Source organism: Lissotriton helveticus, chromosome 8 (assembly GCF_964261635.1).
Source record: "Lissotriton helveticus chromosome 8, aLisHel1.1, whole genome shotgun sequence".
Classification (NCBI taxonomy): domain Eukaryota; kingdom Metazoa; phylum Chordata; class Amphibia; order Caudata; family Salamandridae; genus Lissotriton; species Lissotriton helveticus.
The window spans coordinates 639,927,489-639,942,563 of NC_136069.1; positions in this window are offsets into that span (position 1 = coordinate 639,927,489).

Below are 15,075 nucleotides of genomic sequence, written 5' to 3' on the forward strand. Positions count from 1 at the left end.
GATGTGCGTTAAAAAACACACATCGCACATTTCCCTATCGCCGGCTGTCGCCGGATTTTATCGCCGTGTTAGCGCGCCATTATCAACGTGCAACACGTAGGGGATATTAAATCCCGTGATAGCCGGCGATAGGGAACATTAGCGTGTGAAAACAAGCGTTGTTGTCATGCGCTAATGTGTGCCTTGATAATATGGGGGGGTGGATTCAGCTTTATGATCCACACCCCCATGTTATCAATGCCTAACACCTGATCAGAGCAGGCGTTGGGAGACCTGCGATAAATGAGTTTATCGCAGGTCTCCTTCTCCCAACACCTGCCTTGGTAATAGGGTGTTACCACCTCCAACCACATTTTACATGTGGTTGGACGTGGGAACGCCCAATTTGCATGTCATTAGCGATGTTTCTCGCTGACATGGAAAGTGGGCTTGAGGCAGGCGTTAGCATGCCCTTGTTAATAGGGCGCTAGAAGTATCGCCGCTTTCTCGGCACAATTCGCTGAAAAAGCAGCGATACTTCACCTTGGTAATATGGCCCAGAGTTTTTTCTTTCTGAATCATCTCTTTGTAGAGTTGAAGGCTGCACATATAAGTGTCTTTATCCTAATTGGATCTCCATTTCCTTTCAAGTCTCTGACATTGCTGCTTTTGAACCCAGGGTTCAGATTGACTTTTTCAGAGGTTGTGGCTCACTTTAGCCGGAACAAGTTTGTTAAAAACAGAGTCTAACTTGGCATGGTAATTGCTAGCTGCAAGGTCCAAGTCATAAGGCAAAGTCTAGGTAACTGTGGTGTTTAACAGATCTATGTTGGTCCTATGCCAGAGGTGTCGAGACATATTGGGCCAATGCCTACTAATGTTCATAGCTCTATCCAGTAATTTTAATTCAAACATAACTGCCAGATTATCTGACCACGCCAGCAGTAAAGAAGGCAGTGTGTGAAGATGGTGATTTTCTGACAAAATGCCATGAAAGAGATTGCCGGCTTCATGCATGTGTCCATCGACAAGTTGGGCCAAGTCCACACTGGTCATTAAGTCTGAAAAATGGGCCGAATCCTTAAGTAAAGTATAGTAAAAGTTTTTATTGCGCAATTAATTAAAATCATTGCAATGTACATGCAGTGAAATGGACGTTACATATTAAGAGTAAAAGGGTGCACAGAACAATTAAAACAGAAAAATTGTAAATTAAAGAAAAAACATGCAATAATGTCACCAGGAAAGGAACTCATGCTGGGTCAAAAAGCAAGTTAGGGGAATTAATTTCTAAAATAAACTTAACAAAACGAGCCGCCAACTGCGGAGAGTCTCCTCTCATGCAGGCGTCTAGTGCTTCCTGGCAGGTCCTGATGTTAAGAAGAAGCCAAAGGGGACGCAACCAGAAGTTTCTTTGGGCTCGAAGTTTTTGGCAAATGCACAGTATGTGGATAAGGTTTTCCTCTTCCTGCTTGCAAAAGCGGCATTGAGATGATGCCCCTTTCCTGTACCCCTGGCCAAACTTGTATGCCATTAGCGGGATTAGACCAAAACGAAATCGCATCAATTTCAAGTTTTATATGTACTTTCGTAGAAGCTGCCAGATACGACGGGAGAGTTTTCGGGGTGTATAATTTAGAGACCCAGGGGCCATGAAAGAGCTGGGCGACCCGTTGCTCGTCGAGGGTGCTTGAAAGTCTTTTTGCTTGTTTGGTTAGAAGTTTTGTTTTCGCTGCAATGGGCAACGGGGATGACCATATGTCCTTTGCTTGGAGGGATTCTAGGCATGACGTCAGATATTTATTCCACAATGTTTTGTGGTTGCTGAAGACTAACCATAGACAGCTCTTTAGAGAGTGAGGGCTCGCGTGCTTTGTTTTTAAACAATAGTTAATGTAGCGTGTACTCATTATCCACCTCTGGGAAAACAATGAAAATTCTTTCCGGATTTGGGCGTGGGCAGTAGAATTTGGCAACCGAAAAACCCTACGGTAACAGGAAGATTGTGCTCTGTCCAACCAATTATTCATTTTGTCCTTGAATATTATTGCACCAAACGAGATAGTGGGGAGTAGTTTTGCGGTAATCAGTTGTATTAATGGTACTAGATTTTGAGAGTGAAGAGCACTTTTTGCTCTTATAAAGGCCCTTTCCAGACTATGGGCAACGGCCTGCATTTCGGTTGTATGCACTGAGGGTCTCCCTTTGTGGTCAATCCACACCCCCAGGTACTTATAGGCGGTGACAGTTTCCAGTCTTTTCACTTCGATGACTCACGTAGACTTTTTGGGTTTTCCAGATGATATTATCATTGCTTTAGTTTTCGTCACGTTTATCTCAAGCGTGTTCATATTGCAGTACTGAGCGAGGGAGTCGAACAGTCTCTGGAGACCAACCTGAGTTTGATCTAACAGGATGGTGTCATCTGCATATTGAAGAGTTTGGATCTTTCTTGACTCTATTTGTGGAGGGAAAGTACGGGTGCATGACAACCATTCAGGGAGGTCCGCGAGGTACAGGTTGAAAAGCATTGGTGCAAGGGTACACCCTTGCTTTAAACCTCTGGTGGTATATATTTTATTGGAGGTCGACCAGCTCGATGTAACTCGCACTTTGACCCAGGTGTCAGTATGTAAAGCGATTAATGCTTTCAGCAGCGACTGTGGAATACCCCATCTTGCTAGTTTTGCCCATAGTTTTGGCCGACTTACGCTGTCAAAGGCTTTTCGAAAGTCGATAAAACCAAAATGTAAGGTTTTACCTTTTACGGCTAGGGTGGATTCCATCAGATGAGCAAGACATATCAGGTTGTCTTCAATGTGGCAGCCTCTTTGGAAACCGGTTTGAGTAAAAGGAACTAGATTGTTGGTTTCCACCCACGTAGTGAGTGCAGTTAAGAGAGTGCTGGCATATGCCTTCCCGTCCACGTCTAGAAGAGCTATCATCCGATAGTTATCGGGGTTAGAACGTGGTCCTTTCTTATGAAAGGGGACAAGAAGCGATCCTTGCCAAGACACCGGGATGGGGCCACCCAGTATTCCAGCCTTGAAGAGGGGTGTCAGAATCCGGGCCCATTTTCCAGCAGAGGCTTTAAATACTTGGGTCGGAATTCCGTTGGGACCAGGGGCGCCACCCGAGCACATTTTCTTTATTATTCCAGTTATATCGTCTGTTAGTGTATTGACGGAAATTATGGTTTCGTCATGATTGACTGGATGGTCAAGAAAGGCCGGGCTGTTAATGGTTTGGCCGTGTGGTACTGTGTAGAGCATTTTAACATAGATTTCCCAGTCCGCGGGGGAGATGTTAGTTGCGGTAGGCGGTTTGGTGGTTTTGCTGGCCTTGTTAACCCAGTTCCAGAATTTCCTTTGATCTTTAGATTTTATAATTTCAAAGGCTGTTGCCCAATGCTGATCTTCCTCTAGTTTCTTTAGGGTAAAACGTTCCTTCCTATAGGCTTTCCGCGCAGCCGTGATGTCCTTCTTCAAGAGTTTGTGGTCATTTTCGTTATAGACAGTTGTTCTTTGTAGCTTGTTTAATTTACTCTTGGCAGTTTTTATGCGTTGTTGTTGCACTGACAAGGTTGTCAGAGTCATAATGTCCCAGGAGAGATTGTTTGGCGGTTTTGTGGCGAAGAGGTCTCTAAAGTTAGTCAGTATTGTTTCCCAGGTGAGAGCTGTCACCTGGGTGCAAGCAGCTGGGGGGCCTCTGGTCATAAGCTTATCCACCTCCATTTCAATTACTTCCTGGTTGCTTTCAGACCATCGGAGTTTCCTCACACTCTGCAGTCCTGCAGCGGTCCCTATTGGATTTATGTTCGGACGATGTAGTGGCCCGAGGGCGATGCTGCATGTTAAAATGGCGTGATCGCTGTCTGGAGACGGCGTTACCAGAAATTGGGACACCAGATGGAAGGCCATTAGTGAAATCCATATGTAACCTAAAGTGGCCATACGAGAGGAGGATGTGTGTGAGTAGGCGGCCGGTTGGTCTGTAGCCATCCTTCCATTGAGGATGCGCAGGCCAAGGTGGTTCAGTTTTGTTGCCAGGTTTATTCCATTCATATCCTTTCGCTGGTACTGGGATCTTATCTCCGGAATTGCCCACATTGCGTTAAAATATGTTATTTGGGAGGATTGAGTAGGATCGATTACCATTAAATTTGCATTAAAGTCGCCCATTATCAGCCAAAGGTCAGCGGGATAGAGAGCTTCGAGATTGTTCATTATTGGTAGTAACGTGCTCAAGGTGGACTCACGCCTCGTTTTTGTTGGATGTAAATAGACGCAGCCAAGGATCATTTTTTGCTTTGGTTTACCCTTTGCCTGGCTCTCAATCTCCATGCTAATAAAAACATGATTGCCGTCTCCGCTGTAGAGCATTTCTATCTTCGTAGTCAGGGAGTTCTTCACGGCAATCAGCACTCCCCCGGATGCGTGGCCACCAACTTTGGAAGGTATGGCAGTGGATTCTATTACAGTGAAATCTTCCCAGATGGTGTTTTCCAGGGCCCAGGTTTCTTGTAGGGCAATGATTTCATGGGTCTTTAGCAAACCTAAAGTTAATCGCTCTGATTTGTCCTTTGTGAGCCCCCGAATGTTCCAAGAGCATATGTTTAAATGATGATGGGCCGTCTCGTGGTTAGGTGTATGGCCTTGCACAGGTGTCAGTGCACTACCCTAGCGCCTGGTAGAGCCAAGACCAGTCTTCCGATTTGTGAGGTTTTAATATACATTTGCGTGGGCCACCTGCTGTGGAGGTGATTACTTGCAGTGGGTTCTCAGTCCATGAAACTGATTTCGGCTCTTGCCGGAAACGCGCAGCACCGAGGATGACTGAAGTGAATGCTTTATTTGTTTTTGATCCAGTCTGGTATTGATAGACGTAGCTGTGTCAGAGAGTTTTTTTTTTTTAAAAAGGATGGGTAATTGGTGTTAATATAAGGGCTAGCCTGGATGCCCCATTCGTTCAGTTGTTTTTTGTTTTGTGCCCCGCGTTCTGGATTAAAGAAGGTTACCAGTGTGGACTCATTTCTTTGTCCTAAGACAGGGTCTAAAAAGGACACTGTCTCAATATCCGTTGTGTTCACGGTTTCTAAACCTGGCAAATGTAGGCATAGCCTAAGGATATTGCCTCTATTTAAGATATCCCTTTGTCCCTGAGATTCGTACTCCGGGTAGAGCAATATTTTTCTATGCTGTTGTTGTCCAAGGCAAGGATCTTGAGGCAGTGAAGCCGGATTGATGCAAGGACCCTCGGAGTAAATGCCCGGAGGTTCTGCGTTAGCTTGTGCGCTTAATTTGATCAATAGAGGACTGGTCATTCTTAGTGCCTCGCCACACATTGGAGGTTCACGAGGGCAGGGTATTTTACTGTCAAAGCTGTCTGCATTTGCATTAACTTTGGGCTGGTTTTTTTCCTCTCCCAGACAAACCGAAGATGAGGTGCCCGCCACTATTCCTTCTTTTGGACTTAGGTCCTTGATAGCGGATTTGTGTACTGCAACAATTTTAGGCAAGGAGCTATTTTCTGATAGTTTTGTAAGTCCATCGTTTTGCTTTGGGCAATTACCAGGAGACTTGTGATCTACTAGTGGCTGTGCACAATTCGTTGGGGTTTCCGAGTTTTCTTTTTTTTCTTTTTGAGAGACTGCCGATTTTTCTGCCTGGTTAGTCAGGTCGATTGGGGACTTGCCCACTTTTGTTCCAAGCCATTGTGTTAGTGCGTTGCCCTTTTTTTTGCTTTATTTAGTTTCTTCAGTTTCTTCTTGTTTTTCCTGGATACGTTTTTGGACGTCGTCAGCCTTGGTAGTAGGCGTATGGTGGCTTGATAAGGTAGGGGGACCTGCTTCAGTATTGGACTGCGTAGTTGTTTTTGTGGCATTGGATAGTTGTGAGCATAGGTTGCCAACAGAAACCGGAGGCACGTAGGAGAGCTGTTCAAAGGGAGTGTTTAGTATCAGTTTAAGCGGAGAGTGGTCCAGTTTTAAACTGGTGTAGTTATTGGTAAGGCGAGATGGGCTTTTAAAGCGTGGTTCTGATCGCCTTTGAGTTTCCAAAGTTCGAAGGTAGGTAAGGGGAATGCTAGGACTCTGTGGTCTGACTTGGGTCTTCATCCTCAGGTCTTCTATTAACATAGACATTATTTCTGGTAGGGTTTCAAGTTTGTTCAATAAAGGCTCGCAGATGCAGGTACTTTGGCCGTGTTTTGGGTGTACATTTGCATTTGTATTTGGTTCCATGCTCAGGTTTGCTTCAGGCGCATGGTTTTGGATCGTGCTTGTTTGAGCTCTTTGTATAAGTGAATTTAATTGATCCAGTTTTAAGTCGATTCCCATTATGGAGTCGGCCACCAATTGTACGATGGATATCTGGGTGTCAAGTTTGTCGGCATGCATGTGAGTCGCACAGGTCATAGAGCTCAAAGCTCTATTGGTGACTGACAGAAGTGCCTCGATTTTTTGCATTCCTAGGTTGGATTGGGATAGGTCGGGTCCAAGCCCAAGGTCTTTAGGGAATAGGTTGTTTGCAGTGACTAAATTATGAGCCAAGGGTGAATTAGTGGGCGTGTTGATTTGTTCATTTGGAAAGTTTTTGTTTTGACTTAAGATAAGACTGCAATCTTTAGTGCCAGCGTTATAGCTAAGGCTGGTTGCTGGAAGCCCTTTTAATGGACTTACGTTGGTTGCTGCCATAGGCAGATCACTGTTTCTGATGCAGGAGGGGTCTGGTACCCCACTGAGGAACGGAGTGGATGTCTGTGACGGAAGGTCGAAACTGTGTATTTGAGAGGAGTCATTCAGTGGGCTTTTCGACGAATTTATCGTGTCTTCACGTACTAGGTGGAGTTTCAATGATGAGGGCCTTACTGCTTTAGTTGGGGGGTGGAGTGTTGAGACCCATATTATAGAGTCATCTTTGCCACATGTCGAATTCTCGACGTTATAGTTGCAGTTTCCGCTCTCCCACTTGAGAGCTGGAAACTCGTTTTTAGGTTCGAGGATGTGGGTTGAGCTCTCCGTGGGCAGCACCGTGAATGGGATTGGCGCTGCCAAAGGGCGTTGGGTTCCAAGCGATTTATTTGTACTTAGCCCAGTTGGCTGGGACTCAGAGGGGAGATATCAATATAGGACTAGCTAGGTTGTGTTAGTGAGACTCAGGAGGTACATCTGTGGGCAAACCATTCGGTTTGGTCATGAAGCCCTCACACACCAACCTAGTTGGTGTCATGCTTCATCATCGGGCCCACCACAGTGACACCGAATGTGTCCCGGGTGTGCTGCGACTCCAGACATACCCTTGTATGTCTGTAATGTCTCTATGTTCAATGTACAGTAAAGCAGAGGGAATCCCCCTCTAACACGTACAGCACCTTAGCGAGTGCGACACTTTTTACCACACACCAAGTCACTTAATATAGTTTATTGTCACCCACACATACTCATTGGTCCTGAGGAAAGCCAGTTTTAACCAAAAGGCCTGGCTGAAACATGTAGACCACAAAGGACGTAGGAGCTCTTAATACACTCCACATCGTCCACAAGCCTTTTTATCTTGCTAACAGGGGCCCAGATATTAAAATTTACCTTTCACCCTTGGGAACTGGGACCACCTGTATAGCTTTTAACTTTTCACATTCATTCTCACTAATCACTGCACACTCAGTAAGCATACCAGCTCCTCAGTAATCTGGAGTCGCAGCACACCCGGGACACATTCGGTGTCACTGTGGTGGGCCCGATGATGAAGCATGACACCAACTAGGTTGGTGTGTGAGGGCTTCATGACCAAACCGAATGGTTTGCCCACAGATGTACCTCCTGAGTCTCACTAACACAACCTAGCTAGTCCTATATTGATATCTCTACATATAACCAGGGGACCCGGACTAGCTTACCTAGTCCTCTCTCTCCCTTTTGATTTGCTGACAATAGAGGGGACACATCATGGGTGGAGTGCCTTGATGATGATTTTTCAAGTGCACTGGCAGAAGCGGAGGTCTTGCGTTGAATAATTATTCCAGGGTAGAGAGACCTCGAGTCGGAGTGAACTGGCAATGCTAATGGTTGTTGGGGGGACTTTCCATGAGTTCCGCATTGAAGATAAGGGGCAGTTTGGTTTAATTTGCTGATCCTGGGAAAGTGCTCTCTGATGTCAGCAGTGCTGTTATTTTTAGTTTTTACTAAATACTGCAAATGAGCTGGTTGCGGATGGTTGAGTGCCATTTTATCGCCCTTTAGGCGACCCGGTGAGTGCTTTGGAGGACTCACGTCCGCCTCTTCTGCTCGCTCCAAGTACAGATGGTGGGGAGCAGATTGGGGGCCCCTACCAGTCTCTTGTGGATATAGCAGTTTAGACTTCTGGCGCTTGGCGGACTTGTGAGGGCGGTTAGTGTTTAGTGGTTGAGAGCTACTCCTAGTGCGCATTATAGTGGAAAAACAGATAAACGAGGTGTCGAGAAAACCAATATCACTTCAGATTTTGAAAAGATTGCAAAGTGATTGAAGAATGAGTTGGTAGTTGGGGTGTGGTAGTCATCCACAGTTTTTTCCCAGGGTCGTAAAAAGTCTCTAAGTGCTGGGTTTAAGAAGTGCTCTTGGCGCTTTTAGACACTTCGGAAGAGGCTTTTCAGAGCTTTTTTATGAAAAGCCTTTCAGGTAGAGTGGGCCGCTGATAGGCCGCTGATAGGCAGCAATAGCAAATGACAAAAGCGAAATAGATGGTGAGCGGGGCACACAGGGACGGGCCTCCGGCAGGGATAGACCTAGTCAGCCCTGCCTGGCTCACTGCCCCCCGGCTCCTACTTAGCAGCTGCCTCTAACGGCAGCCGCGCTCGCGTGCGCCCAGCCAGGCTCTCACCTCTCGTATGGCTTGTGGATAGTAAATGGGTGGAAGCTCAGAGCCTCTGATGCAGCTTTCAGAGACTCTTAGAGAATGCCAGGCGGCGAGGTGTGCTGGAGCAGAGTTGGAAAGCAGAGATGGGATGGAAAGGAATGAAGCAATTACCACAATCGCAGCGTTGTACTGCGGAATTGGTCAAGCGCCGCAAGACTGGCAGACGAGATCCTCATGCCTCGGGCCTCATGCCACGGCCTCAGCCTCAGCCGCCTCAACCTCACGTCCTTGCTCCTGTAGATATCCGCAGGTCCTGGACGGAGCGGGACGGGGAGGCCGCCGCAGTGTCGAGATAGAAAGGGGCTGCAGAGATTTTTAATGTTTATGGGGAGTTTGCCTGCTCGCACCGGGGCCCGTATTGTGATGCTGCGATGCGCCGTGCGATGCGTCGCGGTCTTAATCGCGGCTTGGGGGAGCGGGGGACCGGAGCGGGTGGCCAGCGGGTGTGCCAGTACTGGCGGATTATGGAATATCGCTCACCGGCTCGGCACCGCTGCTCCTCGCTCCTCGCTCCGCTTCTCGATTCACTCCTCGCTCTTCACTCCTCGCTCCTCCTCTTCCGCAAGACAGTGATTTGCGCTGTCTTGCGTTTCTCTAAATTTACCAGCTAACAGATTTTCGAAATGGAAGTTGAAGTCGCTCAAGACAGTAAAGTCTGGGGAGTCGACTTTCATTTACAATAACTGACAGAAGTTATCAACAAAAGCTGCTCATGCGCCTGGGGGATGATAAATCAGAAGGTCATTAAAAACACAATGATTATTTTCTACCATCTTAAAATACTTACCTATATACATTTTCCTTTACAATGTTGTAGTTGTCTATATTCTGGATACCTTGATGTATGATGATAGAAACTCGACCACCCCAATGCATAAGACACGGTTACCAACAGCAATGTTGGGAAAAACGTTATCAATATAAAAAATCTTCACATGACTAAAGAAATAACAGTCACAACAAGTGCCCACTGGCACAAAAGAAATACTAACAGTTATAAATCTCCCAAACACACATGAATTATCATTCAAAGAGCAGCATTAAATGTAAATATGTTTTAGATTTTCATTCATTTTTTTCAAACATCAGCATACCACTCTCAAATGACACATTTTTCTACCACTTATGCCCTTTTCATTTTACGTACAAACACTCTAAGAACGTCTTATGTTGTCCTCACACTGTGTGACAAATCTGCATGTGACTTTGTAAATAGAGAGAGGATACAGGTGATTATATTTCAATTCCTGCAGGTTGTCACAGTGTGCAGTCTGGAGATGCATACTGCTGCCTTCTTTAATGTGACTAGACCCTCTGAATAACATACTATGCAGTACCTCACAGAGCTACTTCCAGGGTACTGGTGAGTAAGCAATGGCTCCCGAACTACCTGTTGGAGGCCCCTGGGCTAGCGCTTCAGAGGACCTATAGAAGAGGTAAAACTACACTGCACAAGCTTATTACATAAATTCCAATGATCTTGTTGCTTTACTCTTATGAGGTTCCACTGCCACTAAACCCACAGAAGCCACTTGTACAATTACATAAATCGGAGAGATGCACTCTAAGTGTATGATCAAATCCAATGCAATAGTGTATTTGGTCAATCTTTTCAATAGGAATTTTAAACAGCAAACTTCTCTATCAGTGTCCGACGGATCGTTCAAGGAGTGCAGTCTTCAATCTTCATTCGTGAAAAATTATTTTTACTGATTGCAATTCATATTCTTCATTACAAAATGGCATGCCAGCCCAACCAACACATTTCTTCCCCATCCAGGACTTCATCAGGGCTGTAAAATACATAAATTACATAATTAAAACTGACTCTACATACATACATGTACAGTTAAAGTTGATTTACATGAAGGACAAACTCATTGAAACAGCGATCCTTGACAACACATCTAAAATGATTATGTTATATCAATATGCCAATTATTCATCAGTCAAATTGATTCCACAATTGGTCATCACTACAGATAAAACCAGAAACTGAGATTTCCTGTTGTTTCAAGTAATCATCAATAACTCAGCAGATTCAATAACTTATCATATTTGATGCTTGTTGACATGAATACAAATCATCAGAACAAATTCATACAGGTTTCAAATAGATAAATCAAATTTACATAAAATCTGCAGTATTTCAAAGAAAATATCACAACATTGCACTCATATAAACATGTACCAGGTCATTTCAATGTTAATTTTTCCTTCATTGAATCACAAATATCAGACCACATTATCTACTGACACTTACGCTCAACTTAATTAACCATTCATAAATGCCCTCAATCACAAATAAACACAGTATTGTTTTCATAAAAAATATTAAACATTCAAAATTCTTTCATATCCTAATGTAAGGCAATATACTTTCCATAGTTGTAGTAATCAACACATATCTCCCTTCTCTACATTGTTTAAACTTTCATGGGTGCAAGTCTGGTAAAGCCAGCCCATGTAATTCTTTCACCAAAACAATTCCTCAACAAAAGACCTTCAACCAATCCTTCCCACAAAACAGCAGTCTCGACTCCCACTCTCTTAACTCCCTCTCAAGCATATATGCCATCCACTGCCTTTATCAGTGTGCTTCCATCAGTGTTGATCCATGACTCTCTTTCAGGCACCATCTAAACTTCTATCTTGGGTGCCATATTGATAGTAGTGTTACACATTTTACCCTTACACTACAAGGATCTTTCAAAACAAACCATTAAAAAAATCTTTCCTATAAAAAGCAGTCCCAATTCACAAATTCACCCTAACTCTTACTCAGGCATCATTATATCCATATTTTCCTACTCAATATCATTCATCCTTATATCCTATGTGCCATCTTTTAATACCCACACCCGTGTTCCTTCCTCAAAATGAATATCCTCAATATGTACTAATCCTATTATCAATATCACAAATATATGTACCATATCACATTAACTTTAGAACCCCCAACTCAGGCATCATAAAATCTGTATTGTTTTCTCTGTGGAAGTACTATCTCCACAAACATGTAGCATTTCTTCACATCATGGCAAAAAAACAGCCATAACTACAGCTTCAAGTCCTTAAATACTCTACTACGTTAATCACATTTAGACGCCACATAGTAGAGGGGACTACCCGCAACATAGTCCTTCCAAAGATGCAGCAATTTTGAAAGTGTGTCCAATTCCTGAATCCATCCATTCAGAAGACAAAAAAGAAACAAGCAGTCATAACCATATATCTATCCAAGCAACATAAGAAAACCAATCATGTTATAAAAGGCATCAAGAAAAGGGGATACGAGCAGCCACATAATTACTCCCAATAACATGGAGAACTTTAAAATGGATATCAGTATGAACAAATGTCATTCTCAGTGTCATAATTTTTTTGGGGAATTCAAAGATAGGCAATTTCGTAGGTTACAAAACAATATAGTAAATATAAATCAGTATGCGACAAAACAGAGAAGAATAAAGTAGATCTTAAGGTCATTTAGCGCAGTCATTTTCAAATAATCATCTAGAGTGACATAAATAAACCAATCATTTATTAGAAAGGGTCCAAGAAGTTGAAATACACACAACCTCATAATTACTCATAGTTTTGTAGCCATCCTCAAAAATAAGCCTACATTTATGAAAATATAATTCCCGTCATCACCAGACATCAAGCAATCAATTTTGATAGCAAGGGACACCTAATGTATGAAACCATTTTGCAGTCGCAAACCCTGCAATTCACAAAGTCACATGCACTAGAAAAGTTTTTTTTTTTACAATGTGAAAAAACCCTTTGCATGATGCAAAAAGCACTTCCACATTGCAAAAAGGGGTGTGCGACTCATTCCAAATCTGCAAGTAGGAGCAGACATGAAAGGAGCATCCGCTTACATTTGTGATTCTCAAGTCGTATTTATGGTGACACACAATTGAACAGTTACCAGCATCTTAAAGGAGTTGGTAACTGATTCACAAAGTGGAAGCCGATTCTATTGGACAGGATTCCCTTTGGGAACTGAGTAATGTGGCCAGAAGGGAGAGGTGTTGGAAGTGGTCCAGGAGACCACTGCGTGCTCTCCCTGCGAAACATTTGTAATTTGAATGCAGAACCTGCTCCTTTAAGGAACAATGGCTGCTTTCAGAAAATTGGCACAAATGGAAAATAATCTTTCATGCTTGTGACTCTTAGAATTAAAATTATTGCATCCTATGAAGATTATTATTGACAGAAGCAATACATCATCTGTCGAAGATTTGAAGAGTCATGCTATCCTCTTTTATTGGCTCATTGGAACTCAGAATGGAAGTGTACAAACTACTCACATCAAGAATGTGCAGCCCTATTCTTGATTTTGTACGTTGGTTTATTCCAGTTTGATCATACAATTGCTGGTGTCTCTAAAGTATGATTTATTTTTATGGGCAATTTATTGTAGAATGTACTTAAGTAATTTGAGCAGTCCCACCACCATAGCACAATAGTCCTCAGACAGGCAAGTGGCCCTTAGGCAAGCAATTGGGGCTTGGTGTGGAAAAGCTTTAGGTACTGTAGTACCGCACCAAGGGGTACAGGTAGCACTTGTGGGTGGTGGTTGTCTCACTGGACAAGAGGGGATAGGACAGTGGTGAGCAAGTTTCCTCTTCTCCTTTGGTATATTACTCTTGGACACATAGACCTAATTAGGATGTTGGTTGGTCGGAGGGTTTTCGACCGACATCCTTGGTTTAAATTCTGACCGCCATATTAGGATTACGACAGTTGGAATTCAAACCAGATGCTCATTCTGCCTGGATTCTGACGGGCTCAAGGACCCCTTCGGCCAGTTGGAACCACTACCATAATCCCATATGGATGGCCTTTTCGCGTTGAGATTGTGAAGTCGGTTTCCGACAGGCTTTCCATGTCGGGCTTTCTGACATGGAAAGCCTGACGGAAAGTGACTTTGAGAAACCTAGCAGGGCCTCCCTTTCTCCGCGGCCTCCGGTTGTGGGTCGAGTAAATCCCTGTACTTTGTGCCAGGCACTGTGAGGTGCCTCCCATTTCTCTTTGGGTGTTTCTGCTGCGGCCCATTTATAACTGCCGCCCAAGCTCCCATACGGAAATGAGAGTCTGTGACCAGACCATGTTCGGTCGCATCGTAATTGCCGTTTCGGACCGCTGACCCGAGGTCGGTCGGATTGTCTCGAAACTGCAGGGATGTCGGTCAGAGGAAACTCTGACCGACATCCTAATCAGCCCCTCCATTGGAGTGTGTAGTCACTTGGAAAGGTGGGTGAGTTGCTTTAATACAGTCTTCCTTATCCCTGAACTTGATTGTTGCCTGTTCTTTTCTGTCAATGGAGGTTCCAGGTGCTGCACCTCTATTGAACACTCTATAACAATAAAACAGACTTGCTTTAAAAATAAAATAAGTATTATATCCGTATTTTATGTTCAATCACCTCGAACACCAACCTATTCTTTGGAACCTGTTCACTTGAGTTTATATTGTGATGCGCCTTACAGCAGTGAAGCCAATTGATACTCACTGTACCTAATTAATTAAAAATAGTACTCACCACCCTTCGGATCCAAAAGTTTAGCAGTATTTACACTCCTTTCCCGTTTCAAGTCTTGATGGAAGGTCTATTGATAAATTATTGGCTCCATTGGAAGAGCTGAGAATCATGCATGCAGAGGACTTGCAAGGAGTGACATCAAAGCAGAAGTAGAGATTGACACATCAGTCCCTCAATCATACATTTTTATGACTGCATTGGACAGTTTATTGTTATGATATTTAAAGAAACTTTCACACACCCTAACCACTAGCACAGAGAGTATGGTAAGTGCCATATTATGGTTGCTTCAAATAAGGGATAATAATTTCCTCAAATGCAGAAAATGTAGGTGACTGCAATAGAATATCTGAGCAAGTTTCCAAGGACTCGGGATGGTTGGCACGAGCAGCTAAGTGTTTAAAATTATAAACCAAAATTTGAAAGTAAGTTAATCATTTATGCTATTTATTTAGTTTCACAAAAGAAGACATAAGCAAATATCTCATGAATTCATCAGCAAATGTAGGTGTGCACCACATACCACAGCTAGACAGCCTTTCCGAGGACTGTGGGTAAATGCACAAGCAGCAAAGAATTAAGTTTGTCAACCAGGCACATTTTAAAATTATTATTCAAATTCAGAAAATGTATTTATGATTTAAGAG